The sequence below is a fragment of the Dermacentor andersoni genome, chromosome 5, assembly GCF_023375885.2.
Source record: "Dermacentor andersoni chromosome 5, qqDerAnde1_hic_scaffold, whole genome shotgun sequence".
NCBI lineage: Eukaryota > Metazoa > Arthropoda > Arachnida > Ixodida > Ixodidae > Dermacentor > Dermacentor andersoni.
The window spans coordinates 68,813,153-68,825,497 of NC_092818.1; positions in this window are offsets into that span (position 1 = coordinate 68,813,153).

The following is a 12,345-nucleotide window of genomic DNA, read 5'->3' on the forward strand; positions in this document are numbered from 1 at the left end:
GGTGGGCGGCAGGAGAGGCTGGGGCCACACAACGTGCATCAAATAATCAAGAGGCGATGGACGCCGAAGAGAGCCCCGCGAGCGGAGAGGAAGCGGCCACCGCAGTGACCGCCACCACGGCGACACAGATGCCGCGAGAAGGGGAGCTGACGGCCATTTTGGCCACAATTTCCCAAATTAAGGATAGGCTAAGCAAAATGGACGCCCGACTCGAAGCTGTCGAGAGTCAGCCTCGTGGTCTCTCTTGAGGCATCTGATCGACCCGCTGAGAAGCAAAATTGCGACAAATCGCAACCACAGCAAACTATTTAACACGTACAAAGGAGACGGCCGCAGGCTCCTGGAATACCTGAAGGCGAAGTACCTAAAGACAGAGAAGGGCCAGTACCAGCTGCCGGACAGGTACGACAGGCCCGACAACGAAGAGCTGGACCGCCCGTTTACCATGACAGAACTGTGGACAGCGATAGATGAAAGTAACAAGAGAAGTGCACCCGTCAGGGACGCCATAACTTACAAACTACTCGGTAACATGAGCGGTACAGCGGCACCCGGCCTCCTACAGCACATCAACGAAGCCTGGGAGAGATCGCGGTTGCCGAAGCAATGGAAGGACGACGAGGTCCGCTTCATTCCAAAGCCCGGCAAGGCTCTCACGATAGACAACATGCGGCCCATCTCCCTCACGTCTTGCTTGGGGAAGGGCATGGAGCGCATGGTCTTTCGCAGGCTGCAGAAGCACCTCGAAGAAACAGATCAGATGCCGGAGACCATGTACGGCTTCAGGCAACATCTCAGCACCCAAGACGTGATGATCCAATTCCACGAACTGGTCGTCAAGCCGGCAACGAGGCACGCGCCGCGCGGGATACTCGCCGACCTGAAGGGAGCGTTTGACAACGTGTCCCACGCGAGCCTGTTGCAGAATCTGAAAAAAAAAAGACCAGGTGTGGCCGAAAGAGATTCGGCCCCATGAAAGATTTTCTGTCACACCGATCGGCGACCATCAGGATAGGCGAGAAGTCAGACCCTGTCGAGCTCGGCGATAGAGGCACCATTCAGGGATTGGTCTTGTCGCCCCTGCTCTTCAATCTGGCCCTCCTGCCACTGCCCGATCTCCTCAAGCAAATCGAAGGCGTGGACCACGCGTTCTACACCGACGATATTACGGTGTGGACGGCCCGAGCCGGGTCCGACGTCTGGACGGAGGAAGCCTTGCAGCGGGCGGCAATGACCGTGCACGAGTATGCAAAGTCGTGCGGACTGAGCTGCGCTTCCCAGAAATCAGAGCTGCTCATGATCCAAACGGGAAAATCTAAGCAGGAGCTGCCTCCGAACGTGATCATAACCATTGACGGAACGACCATCAAGCCAACACAGCAGATTATTATTCTCGCCCTACTACTTCAGAGCGACGGGAAAGCACACGCCGCCGTCGCAAAGATCAAGACTACAATCAAACAGATACTTAGTATGAATCGGAGGGTATCTAACAGAAACCGAGGCCTTAAAGAGGACGTTGCCATGCGCCTGGTATGCGCGTTCATCCTGTTGTGAGTTACCTACTCCGCCCCCTATCTCCTCCAGCTGACGAAGGCGAAAGGAATGCCCTAAACACGATGCTTTGTAAGGCAACAAAGCAAGCACTGGGCATGCCCATATACTCGTCCACACAAAAACTGCTAGACTGCTCCACAACACGGTGGAGGAGCTCATCGAAGCCCACCTCTCTATTCAGAGAATCCGGCTCAGTCACACGGAACACGGACGAGCCGTCCTACGCAAGATAGGATGGCATATCAAGCCAGTACCTATCAAGGCGGCCTTTCCGGATGACTGGAAGACGATCATTCATACCAAAGCTCTCCTCCGGAACATGACGCAGGGCAAGGACGAAGAGAGGCCCACCGCGCGAGCCAAACCGTAGCCCGGAAGCTCTCTCGAGCGAGGGTCCTCTACGCGGACGCCTCGCTCCGAAAACATAGTGACCGTACAGCGGTGCTTGTTTCGTCAAAAGACAGGCTGATCGTCAGCGCGTCCCTGAAAATAACAGACCCCGAAGTTGCCGAAGAAGCGGCCGCGGCACTCGCACTCGCACAGCCAAGCGTGGACACCGTGGTCACCGACTCAAAGACAGCCTACGGAGGCTTCCGCAGTAGGGTAAACTCCTCCGCGGCCCGAGCCATTATATCCAAGGGGAAGCCTCCGGGAAGAGCCATAGAGTTAGTGTGGGCCCCTGCTCACTCGCAGGTAGCAGGCAACACCATGGCCGTCTATCATGCCCAAGAGATGTCAATCCGGGCCGAGCACGAGCCAGAAGAGCTACTGCACCCGGTTACCAGCTTTCGGGACATTACCCGGATGTACCGAGAGGAAAGGTGCAGACTGCCAGAACCGCACCCCGAACTCACCAGGCAACTACAGACGATCCTGCGTCGAGCGCAGGCGGGATCGCTTGAGCCTTCCGTACTGCTGAACCGCATGTACCCTGCAGAACACGATATGCTCTATCCTTTTTGCAAAAGAGAAAAGGGCACCCTGCCGCACGTCTTGGAAGAGTGCACAGAACTCAAGACTCGCCTCCTCCACTTCCCACCAATCCCCCGCCCTTCGAGCGATAGGAGACCTTGTTATCCAACCCCGCCCTACCGATTAAGCTCGCACTGACCGACAGGGGCCAGGCGCTGTTGGGAAGATATGGGTCCCGTAACTAGGAAACCACCCCGTCTGGTGCCTCCGTGCTCCACCGATTTATTTCGGGCCCAACAAACGTTTATTCACCATCATCTATAATTACTTTACACCACACATTGTAATTTACAAACTGTTGCCAGTGAGTTTGCAAGGTGTGGCCACTTGAAATAAATTTCCAGGATCACACCTGTTTGAATATATTTATCAAAATGTGGAACGAAATACATGAGTGTTCCATGTCGCCTCGTGCTTCAAGGCATAAAAGAGTGTTTTGTTAAAGAAGGAAGTAGAACAACAGTGCATTTTTAGGGTGAGTTTGATAGCACATGTTTCGGAACTGGTGTCAGTTTGGAAGCTCATTCAAAGTGAATACACCTTGTTAACGCACCAGCTACAATTGGTAAATACCAATATGCGCCGTAAGATAATTAGTTGGAAAGTTGATTTGTAAATTTTTATTAATTAGTAGACTTTGTATTTTTATTTTGCGTGCAAGTAATGTCCGCTTCTTTGAATAGTCGTGCTAAAGGGCTAGAATTAGGCTATCTGTAATAGCGAATATTTAAAGGTTCCGTAAAATTTAAACATGATCACACCGTAAATACAAAAGTTACAAATCGTGACTGGGAGCTTACCATCGTCGTTGAAAAGAAAAGCATGCCATCATTGCATTCTACCGGTGCGTGCTGGCACCTGCGGTAGAAACATGGAAGTTGACAAAGCTCGAGAATAAGTTAAGAACAGTTTAAAGAGCGGTGTGTATCATAGAGCAAACGGGTGTGGCCGATATTCTATTTGACGTTAAAAGAAAGAAATGGAGCAAGACAGGCCATATAATTCATGGGGTAGATAAACGGTGGATCATTAGAGTTAACGAACGGGCGCCAAGGGGAGTGCTGTCGAAGACGGTGGAAGATTAGGTGGTGTGATAAAATTAGGAAGTATGCAGCCGAAAGTTGGAATCAGCTAGCGCAAGACTGGGATGATTGGAGATCGCTGGGAAAGGCGTTCTTCCTCGCAGTGGACACAAACATAGGCTAATGATGATGATGATGCAAAGGTTATTTGTGCGCTGAATGAAAGTACCAGCGAATTGGCTTATATAACCAAAGCGTGCTAACCATACGCGCTTTTATTCTACGTAACAAACACTTTCCTACACAAATCTGGACATATAACGTCTGCTCATAGATGTCTCTACAACAAGGCAATACGTTAATAGCATACTGAATTTCATTGCACGGATTCTTTGAGATGCCTTTCTTCTTATTCAGCCATTCAGTATGTTCCACAGGGTGTGCGGCCATTCTTTGACAATCAGTTTCAGTTTCAGTTTCAGTTTATTCGTCATTCCAAAAACAATAAGTAAACAACAAATAGTATGCAGACGAGGGTCCCAAAGTGAATGACTGCAACGGGACCCACAATCCTCCAGAATGACTGCATTTAACCTGGACCTTTAATGTTTGCTCATGTATATCTCTAAAGCACGCCAATCTGTTAATTGTGTGGGTAAATATATCCCACGGATTCCTTAATTTATTTTGTTTTCTTTGATTTAACCATTCGGTATGGGTCACCTGGGGTGTCCCAGTTCTTGGCCAATCCTACAGAATTGGTATGCCTCACTGTTACACAAGAGACACACACTCTGCAAATGCTCCTCGATACGTGTCGTACTTTTCTGCGCATGCGCCTGTCATCACCATTCTTCCCTTGACAAAAGAGAGAGAGAGAAAACAAAAGAAAGACACAGAGGTCACCCAGAAAAAGTCCCGTTCGCTAACTTGCAGCACAGAGGAATCGGAAACGGAATTTAAAGAGATGAAAAGATAGAAAGGCAAGTGATGAAACGGGAATCGGCGCACAAAATTAAACCGCCACAAGTCAGTGTCACAATCTGTCTCGCCGGCCCTAGACCGCCGGGAGGGAACTTGCCATATGGCTGCCTTTAGCGCACATGTCCGTTGGGGCCACTGTCATGATATCTTTCACTATGGCAGTGCCTGGCCGTCGAGTGCCTCTAATGTAGTACATAACATCTCTCACCATGCTATAACGTGGACACATGCAGGGAAGATGTCAAATATCTTCTTCCCCAGTCGCATGTGTCACAGGCAGGACTGTCGGCCCAACTAATTAAGAACGAATATACCGTGTAAAGGGGAAACTAAGCCACAGCTGTTACAACAAAATTTTTTCCCACTTGGTAGCCCAGGCGGTTGGTAGATCTTCAAGTCACGAGCCAGATAATGTGGGTGACTGTTCGTTGAACTCGTCGACTTCCACTAGGTCAATGTACTATCGCTTGCCATGGAGTGAAGCGTAGGTGCTGCGTCTGTACTTGCAAATGCAATTGACACATATCTGGCATTGTCTTGCCCAAAAAGTGCGTATTGGTCGCCACGATCATTGCTGCTGACACCACACTGAGCCAACCACTGATAAGGTATATCGCGTTCTTGTTCAGTTTCTCGATAGTATGAGCGTCTTATCGCTGAAACGAATTGTTCATTAAGACCGCGGTGCATTGAACTTCGTATTATTTGGAGTGCTGACTTCGAGTCACAAAAAAATGGTCCAGCGATGAGGTGGCTCCTGAAGAATGAACTTGAGTGCCGCTCGAAGAGCAGAAATTTTTGGTCCTGTAGAACTCATCAGACTGGATGTCTTAGTCTTGATTTCAAAAGACTTCGCTGCTATGACAACCACTCCTGCCTAACTAGCAGATTTGACAGAACCGTCAGTATAAGCATAGGGTCGGGTGCTGTGCTTTTAGTATGGAAATTATTATGTTGTTTCTTTTGACGCAACTAACAGCAATCCAGATTTCATGACAAATCGAGGAATAGTGAGGTCGGCTTTCAGGTCGGTGCTTATTTGGGTCGGCTTTAGGGTAATAGCTGCTGGCCAGGGAATCATGGTGATTTGCAACGATGTTGGCGCACATGGACTCGTTGTAAGCAGACCAGCCCGATGGTGCGATGGCAGTCGAGTAATGTGTCCTGCAGTTTGTATCCCGAGCACGTCAAACGCAATGTATGTCGTGACCAGGTGATCACGTCGGATGGCTGCGGTAGCTACTGTGGATTCACACTTTGGGAGTCCACGACAGACCCGAAGTGCTTGAGCTTGGAGGCTCTGACGTGTAAGGATGTTGGTCGCACAAGTTCTTCCCCGCACAAGTGTACTATGCTTTAGGAAAACAAAAAGAATGCGCGGTAGAATTGCAGCATTGACAACACTGACGAGCCCCGAGACTTCACACTGAGAAATGTTAGAGGATCAATTTCTGTGAGCCTCTCTTTACAAGTATATCGTAAAAATATATTGGCGTCCACGTTAGGCTTTGATCTCTCCTGGGCTGCGCATGTAGCAAACACCTCTTCGAAAGCTCCCAAGTAGGTCGGTTATCTGCGTAGAAATTTGCGTAACACACCTTCAAATGTACGGAAATTGGCATACCTGACCTATGTTCGTCCGCAACTGGAATTCGCTTCATCAACAGGGTCACCATATCAGGAGTACGTTATCAGCATATTGGATGCTGTTCAGAATAGAGCAGCCAGATTCATCTCGCGTAAGTGCGACCATCTTTCTAGTATTAATTACCGAGAAAAAAGGACATTTCGCTTAAGTTATTGAAAATTCGCCGCGTGATCGCTCTTTTATGCCCGTTTCACAGGTACGGTAATATAAGTGAATAGGCAGCTTTAGTACTGCGCCATGACGATAAGTAACGTCAGGGCTTTTAGTATTGGGAAATGCTTACGCACGTAAGTGGTCCAGCGTTCTTAGACGCCGGACGCGTCGGAGTGCGTCGGCCGCGTCCGCCACTGCGTCGAACCGTCGGTCGAACCATAGACGGTGTTGTTCTTGCCAACGTGACGTAACGTGTGCGCGCAAAGAGCGCATGCTGAACACTTTCTCAAAAACAAAGTTAATATTTTTTCTTCAGGTTCCCACCGTGCCGGATCCTAGAATGGGTTCCGCAAGTCCTCTTTTCGTAGCAAGGCCAAATCGTAGGCCATGAAAAAGTACAGCCTACCGCTGGTCGCCTTTGACGCCGCCATTTTGCGAAACTTCTTTCTCTCGTGCTCTCCCGAACAAATGAGAACCACGAGAGCAGCACGCAAGGCTCTCCACGTACGCACCAAAGAATCAGATGCGTGCGTACGCGGCGGCCGCGTACACATCACATACCGTTCGTGTTGCGTTCTGCACATGCGCACTTTGCAGAACGTAGCGATATTATGTAGGCAACGTACGCAGTACTAAAACTGTCTGATATCACCTTTTGACGATTCATGTCCCGATGAGCACGTCACGATGCCTTCACAACACTCTCAGTTTCACGCGAATACAGGTCAAACGCAGGCATTTAACTCATTGTCACTGCCTCGGGCTATACCACATTGGGGCAATCTCACGGACGCACATCGCATCCATGTCAAACCGCGTAAGTTTTCGTGATAACCTGAATACGCTCTTTAATAAAATTGCATAATTATGTTCCACTTTACTATTTATAACCTTTGTTATCTTTTTATTTGATGCTAACTACTTTTCTGTTGTGTATAAACTGTTACCCCTTTTGCTCGATGTTCTTCAATGAGCCTGTAAGGCATTGTGAATAAATTATTGATTGATTGATTGATTGATTGATTGATTGATTGATTGATTGATTGATTGATTGATTGATTGATTGATTGATTGATTGATTGATTGATTGATTGATTTCAGTATAGTTCCAAGATAGCTTTCGGTTGAGAATGATCCTCAAAACACGGTATGTTCTTTCGTGCATCAAACATCGCATTCGTTCTTGGGACATCGCTGCGTATACTTCTCACACTGTGCATCCGCCTGCTTTAGAGTTTGAATTTCAGCGTAGCTTGCAAATGATGCAGTGCATAAACATAAAGATTGCAGAATTCCAAGAGCTTACATGTAGCAGAGGATGAAAGCAAACCAACTTACGCTGTCCGTTACATGTACAGCATTGAACTAACCTCTTACCTTAAGGTTCGGTTCACGTAGATTCCACCATGTGCGTTGGATCCGCATTGCTATCAAAACAAAAAGTGAGACGAGCACAAGAATGGTCACCGTGCTCTTCGGGTGCATCCAGTGACAATTCCAGTGACTCTAAAGCAGCCGGGTGCACAGTGCGAAGCATACGCAGCGATGTCAGAAGAACGAATGCGAAGTTTGATGCACAAATGAACACACCGCGTTTTGGGGATCGTTATCGACCGGAAACTATCTTAGAACTATACTGAAATCAATCAATCAATCAATCAATCAATCAATCAATCAATCAATCAATCAATCAATCAATCAATCTTCTATGGTGCCTGAAAAGATCACAGTTCCGCCTTTATGCTCAGTCTAGGTTAACACTGAAAGGTGAGTTATTAGACAGTTCTCGTTTCACGCACGTAAAGGCTTTGCGTACGTAGAGCTCTTACGTGTGAGCAGTGCACCTGCGCAGAACGCAAAGGGTTTGCGTGAGTCTCACGGACGCACGTGAGACTCAAATGTTTGCGTGCATTCCTTGCGCACGTAGAGAGTTCCGCGCGGCGGACTCGCGAGATCTCGAACAAGTGAGAGCATCATTGCAAGATGGAAGCCATACACGCCGACAAGGTAGTTCCGTGCCTTCATTTTTCTAAAAACGACTTGGATTTGTTGCGAGACGTAAGGGAGTGCAACCCCTTCTAGGACAACATGTGGTATAGCACTTCTAGGCAATGCGAAGCTCCGATCGGCACAACAACACACTTTTACGTGTTTTGCGCGCCAATCCAACTCTACTGGCTTGAATTTGATTTGTCTTGGATGTCAATGGCTACAGCAGTGTTTATACGTGGCGATAGATGGCGATACATGGTCGCGTTTAGCGTGCGTGGCGTACGTGTAGCTAAAAGCGTTTCAGGTTCAGTGCGCGTGTGGTACGTAGAGCTTTCACGTTTGCGTGCGTGAAGTCTCTGTGTACGTGTAACTAAAACTGTCGACTGTTAAGCTTGTGTGTCTTCTAATATGGTATTGTAGCTTTACAGACTAGCTTTAGATGTTTAACGGCACTCAGAAACAACGTAATATTTTTTTGCGGTATTCCAAATGTGCGGGTGTTAACAATTATTTGCGTTCTTAGCTGCGTTAACAAGATATGCTTGCAATAAGCAACGACCCTTCACTTAACTTGAAGAATGTGATAATGGAGAGCGCACACCTCAAATTGAGTCAGGAATGACTAGTCACGAAAGCTGACATCTATGGAACCTGTGGAACCGGTGAACTGTGGAACCGGCGTTTGAACCCGCCGACACAGGCAGGCCACGAGGGTGGAGCTTGCTACCCGGCGATGACAAAACGTATCGAGATGCCTTTCAAGCACTAGATCACTCAGATGTCTGTAGTTCCCGACGGGGAATTCACAGTGAAGCAGAATCTATTGTCAAGGCAAAAAAAGTAAGTGAAAGGTCGGGAACTGAAGGACTAAACCATTGTTTCAAACTATTCTAATCCCTTATAGATACGAAGCCAGAACGTATTTGCGGCGGCGTGAGATGCACAGGCTGCCACTCCAACATTTCAATACAGGGGAACACCGCTCGAATTCACTGTATACCGTCACTCATTAGGAACTTGAATGGCAGACGGCGTGAATAAGAGCTTCTGGTAGATAATATGGCACAGCTGCCTTTTCACCGCTTGATAAAATATCACAGCTAGCCCATACAAACGCATTTTCACGTCCAACGTCGCGTGAATAAATATTATTGTTCGATCGTGACTTGAGTTTCACGCCTGCGGATAGTCAAGTTGGAAGGGGTACTGAATGACGTGCACGTCACGTGATGAGTCGAATGCTTTCAGTGATTCAGTTGCTTAGTACTGCGAAAAAAATTATTATGTTTATTTAATCTTTCAAAGATCCTGCATTTATGCTTTTGGTGACACGTGTTTATTGAACTCGTTTACACCCACTCTATTTTTTTACATTTTTGGATGCATTAGAACTTTTTTTCATATCACTGTGTCACTTGCTGTATCCAGGAGGAGAGAGCACTAGTGAAACTGTTTTCCATATATTTTATCCTCTCCTCCTTCATCAATGGCATTAATAAGTCACGGGAATAAATTTATTATTATTAATGAGAAAGAAATAACTCGAGTGTTCGAATACTGTTTGTGCGATTTAATTCCCAGATACCATCTAGGCTGATGCATGTCGCACTAAAACAATTTAAGCAGTACATTTAATAGCCTAACAGACTTGAGGCACTCATACTATTTTTGATGGATTTGTTTTTGCCTTAGAAAAAATATCTAAGCTTGCGTCGCACTACGTCTGATAAGAGCCGTCTGTAGAAATGGAGCAGACTTTGTCGAAGGGGCGGACGAAGGCCTTTAATCAGAAAACCAAACCGTTCGGTTTGGTTTGGTTTGGTTTGGTTCGGTTTGGTTTTGTTGTTCCTTTCATGATGGCGCATACCCTCTGCGGGCAATTGGCCAAGATTTTGATGGTATTAGAAAACTGCAGTTAGTACTAAAACTGGTAAGATTGCCAGGAAGAAATGTATAAAAATAACGTATGAAGAACTTAAGAAAATCTCCCTAAAACAACTATAAATTCAGCCATGGCTGAGCAAACATCCCTGTGGTAGTTTGCAAGAGAGCAGCTTCCTAGAGGAAGATTATTTATAATGTAAAAATTTAAACGAACGCGTGGAAACCTTCATTCTAAAATATTTTTCCCTAGAGAGAAAAAATGGCGACAGAATATGAACTGATGATCTAGAGTATCATCTTCTCCACGGATCGAGCATAGAGGGGAGAGGGCCAGATCAGCCGTGTGACGATAAATGTTTAAGGCTTGTATTCAAAAATGTAATCGCCTAAAAAATAACTTCGGTTTTTCATGCGTGAAAGGAATTTCGTGCCAAGGAAATAGGAGGTGTCGACATTCGGAAAAAATTATCTAAAGCTGGGTTCAGAAAGCCTTGAACAATTAGCATATCCAGAATCCAGTAGCAGTTAGGTAAGCTGATGGTTAGAAAGTAATGATAGTACAGAACCATTCAGGGATGCTCTCAGGAGATTGCCACCGTTTCGTTCATGAATAATCTGCTGTGTTCAGGCCCCCAAACCAATAAAATTTAACTTATGTAGACAAACACTTGAACATGGTACGTACGTCAAAGATTACTTCCACTATTTGCTTTGAGCGATGAACATAAAGATAAAGCATCCGTTATTATGACTACTGTTGATATTGATGAGTTTAGTTTGCGTAAGGCTAACTCTACGGCTAGGAATTCAGTCAAAAATACCGAGAAGTCCTGAATCGTGAGTGACAATGACCAGTCTAGAGCAGGAGCGAAAATGGTAATTCCAGATTTTTTTTCACACTGTGAGGCATCTGTCGCAATGACCTCATTTATAGGTGAACTCAATTATTGACCTTGTAACAATCCATTTAATATAATATGAGACACAAGCTTTGCGTTTTTGGGGTAGATATCATCATAGATGTTTTAGACTCTGTCCCACATCCCAAATAGGTGGCACCTCCAAGGTACATACATTTAAGGGATAAACATGTATGGTTGTTCGAAGACCACCCGTGGTGTATAAAACCGAGGCCAGTGTACTCCAAAGAATAATCCAGGCTGCGAAATGAACATGCCTACCAATCTACTTAGAGGGGATTGATACATATTTAAGAATATTTGTATCTTCACTAAACAAAATCTACACAGTCTTAAAAGCAACATGACTTGTAGATGTAGTACATCATTTGCAACAAATTTTGGCAATCCGCAGCAAGATCCCAGGGCTCCCGCTCAATCAAAAGAAAGGGGCGTAACACTAAGGTGGCGCACCATAAGAAGTGGTTTGGACCATCACATTATTTTATTCTTTATTGCAGACTGTCTCGTGTCTCCTGTATAGTGCCTGATTATCTGGTGACGTTTACTTCCTCCTTACCAGGCGCCAGTACTGATCGCAGGCAGACGAAATACATTCTGCTGGAGTCAACAGTCTTCATTCTTCACTACATGTTTTTCTGTCATGCAGAGAAGCTGCAAAGCAATACTGAGGATCGAGCGACGACTCATATGCATTCTCCTCCATAAACGCAAAAATCACGTGGGTCTGCCTTGCAGGCACCAATTTACATTTGCCTCACTAACAAGTGTAGCATGCTCTCTGCTGTCAAAAGGTACAAGTGAAAGCTACAGCCGGTGAAGTGTCTCATTTTTCCTTCTTCCTTAAATATATGCAAATACAGTCCCACGTCGATATATTACATTCAACGAATTCAAGTAGCTCTTGTTTAAAACTTGTAATCCTACTGTGCTGCTGAATTATATATTATGTCTTTTGTTTCTTTTGATACTACCCACTCCTTGCTGTAATTCCTACGCACTGAGAGAAAATAAATGAGGTGAAATGCTTACCTCTGTACCGGTGACGGCTTCCATCACGTTTTCAATAGCGGGACACTGTTGGTCCAGGATGCAGGTGGAATTTCATATTACGGGTATGTCTACTGAGAAACACGAATCGTAAAGATTGGCATGTAACGCCGCCTACACAACTTCAGAAACACGATGAATTGCCCAAACAGAAATACGTTAA